The sequence below is a fragment of the Prionailurus bengalensis genome, chromosome C2 (assembly GCF_016509475.1).
Source record: "Prionailurus bengalensis isolate Pbe53 chromosome C2, Fcat_Pben_1.1_paternal_pri, whole genome shotgun sequence".
Classification (NCBI taxonomy): Eukaryota; Metazoa; Chordata; class Mammalia; order Carnivora; family Felidae; genus Prionailurus; species Prionailurus bengalensis.
In genome coordinates, this window is record NC_057350.1 from 123,579,246 (window position 1) to 123,582,308 (window position 3,063).

General features: G+C 44.0%; 1 pseudogene; it reads right to left on the bottom strand.

Annotated features, from left to right (window-relative positions):
- Positions 1-760: 760 nt before the first annotated feature.
- LOC122491028 lies at positions 761-2,766 on the bottom strand (annotated as a pseudogene).
- Between the last annotated feature and the right edge of the window lie 297 nt (positions 2,767-3,063).

The following is a 3,063-nucleotide window of genomic DNA, read 5'->3' on the forward strand; positions in this document are numbered from 1 at the left end:
AATGCTTTTGACCCAGTGAGCACTGAGGGATGTGAGTGTGATCCACCTTTTTCAGTACTGTTGTTTCTTGACTCCTCACTGAGGTGGTAATTCCTTTGAGGGCAAGCTCAATACTTTGAGCTTGTTGTGTTTCCTGCACACAGCAAGCACTTGGTAGATATTTGTGAGTGTTGAAGAGCAAACAAAGTAAAACATTGCTCCATATTCAAAGGGCTGGGAGATGTTTAATAGCAACACATAAAAAGAGAGTTTTGTGGGTCATTACTCTTCTCAGATAGCTGTAGATTATGATTTTAGACCATAATCTATAAATTAGCAGCATGAATTTGTATTAATATTACTGTAAATAACAATAAGAATAGGTACATTTATTGAGTGCCTGATATATAATAGTCACTGTGGTATGCATTTTACATATGTATTTCAGTAGTTTTTCAAAATCTCTAAGAGGCATTATTCCCAGGTTTCCCATGGGAAAAGTAAGGTTTAGGAAGATAAAGTCACCTGCTAAAGTTTCTAAATTAGTGACAGCCAATCTTTGCAGGGTTGGCTGGGTTTGGAAAACGCAAACCCCTACCATAGGTGCCAAGTCCCACAGTCCTTATGAGACTCCTAACGACTCATATCCTGAGGCCATGCATAGCTACACAGATCTGACTCTGGAAGGGCTCAAGGGCATGGAGAGCAATGTGCCTGGAGGAGTCATCTGGTGGGTGGCCAGAAGCAGTGCATCTTGGGAACCTTGATTAAAGTGAATCCCTCAATTGTCCTTCAGTAAAAACAGACAAGGCTTGAAGGACAATGTATTTGCCCAGTAGAACACATACAAAGAAGAGATATCATTGCCTATTTGGTATGATTTAGAGGTCACCTGGGAGACTTCCCTGCCCTGAATTATTTCCCTCTCTGGCCTGTTTTGGTCTCCCAAATATTGCTATTAGTTCTTATTTTCCTTGAATTTAAAGTGTTTTGCAGTCTCTCAGTATTGTCCATGATCTATCAAACCTGTCAAGGAATGAGTTAAGAGCCATATGGAAGGAGGATGGGTGCCTGGAAGTGGCAGGGGGTTGGGTGAGCTTTGGCTCTTCCCTCCTGCCTTCATGGCTGGGGATGAGGCCAACAGCCAGGCAGAAAGCCACTGATGGGGCCCCTGTAAGGCAAGGAGAGTCCAGATTTTGGATTTGGATCACAAAGTCTTTCGGACCTTGCTTTACACCTGTCCTCTTTACCTTGGCTCCCCAAGGCTGCCACTCCTACAGCTGGAGTCCCAGATGCCATGGGTTGTTAAGCAAGCATAGCAGGTGTTGGCAGCAACAAGAGATGGAGGGGGGAAGACAGATCTTTAGCAGAATCTTCATTCAGCTGAAGATGCCTGAAATGGAAATACATTTCTGGGGGAAGAAATCTCTGGTTGACACTGAACATTTCCTTTGTGAGAAAAAAGAGAAAAGGGCCTCACTATTTGCTTGGATGAGCTCTAGGAAGCCCCCCATTTTTCTCTGATGCTGGAAATTCCTTCTGCAGAGGAGAAGTCTTTCATCTTACTATTAAAAACTAAGTTAAGGTTTCAAACCTTTGACAGAGTAAATTCCTGATAGCCCTTTCTCCTGAGAGTCTATTGCCATGGTAGAGAAGAACAAAAGGATTGAAATGTGAGAAATCTGAGCACCTGGGGAGAGTAGGCAGGTGTGACAAGGCAGGCTGAGTCCTCAGGGACGTCTTTGCACTTTGCTGATTTCATGAGAGTATTGTGAGTTGGCTTCCTTTATGCAGGTCTAAAGTGTATGCATTTGACTGACTAGGCGGTAGCCTTGATTGTCTAGTAGTTTTCTGGGTTATTTTTCTAGAGTGGCTCCAAAGTTGGTTGGCTTTAGAGAGCCATACAGAATTTCTCTTCACTGGGCTGTGGGAGACTGCTTTGGATTCTGTGTCTCCCTCTCTTTCTCTGTCCCTCCCCTTCTCGTGCTCTCTTTCTCTTTCTCCTCTCTCAATTAATAAACATTAAAAATTTTTTTTAAAAACAAGAAACTGGCTGTGGTTTGGTTTGCTACTGCTTTGGCTAATAAGGCTTTACCTGTGCCAGGTGGACCATAGAGAATGACCCCTTTGGAGCTTTATATCCATGTTTTCATAATATTCAGGATGAGTGAGAAGAAGCTCCACAGATTCCTTAATTTCCTGAATTTGGTTGTCCAACCCCCCCATATCTGCATAGATTTCCTGGGAGGTCTTCTCTACCTTCATTGCTGTGACCAAGGGCTCTGTGTCATCCCTGAACACCTCTATGACAGCATGAACCTTGTGTCTGAGCAGGACTGAGCAGCCTGGTTCCAGCAGATCCTTGTCTACAAAGGAAAGAATGCTGATGTAGAGTTCTGAGCCCACAGGTGTGGACATAATGGCATGATTGTCATCAATGATCTCTTCCAACATTCCTACTGACATTGGGGTCCCCCTCGGATCATCCACCTTTGATCTTTCCTCCTCTTGCTTTTTTTCTAAAGGCTTCATTTGTTCCTGGTTTCTAATGAATTCTTCCTCCATGAGAAGATAGTCTTTAATTCTAACTTTGGTAATTTTAACAGGCACTGACTGTGAGGTGTCACCAGTGGCAGCTTGCTGGCAGCATCTGGTCCCTTTGTTTTCTTCTTTTTCCCCACTCTAGTTGGTGCAGGAGGTTTGTATTTCTTTTTCTTGTCCTTGTCATCCTTCTTGCCACCTCCAGGGCCATGATCACCACTCTGACTTTGACCCATCTTGCTTCGGCTGCTCTAAATGCTGCTGCTGGAAGTCTTTCAATTTTTTTTTAAATGTTTTCTCATTGTTTTGAGAGGCAGAGACAGAGTGAGAGTGGGGGAGGGGCAGAGAAAGAGGGAGACCCAGAATCCAAAGCAGGCTCCAGGCTCTGAGCTGTCAGCACAGAGCCCAAACCCCCTGCGAGGCTCAAACCCACAAACCATGAGATCATGACTTGAGCCAAAGTCAGAAGCTTAACTGGCTGAGCCACCCAGGCACTCCTAAAAGTGGGTATTTTTAACATAAAATGTAGTGAAGTCAATTGAG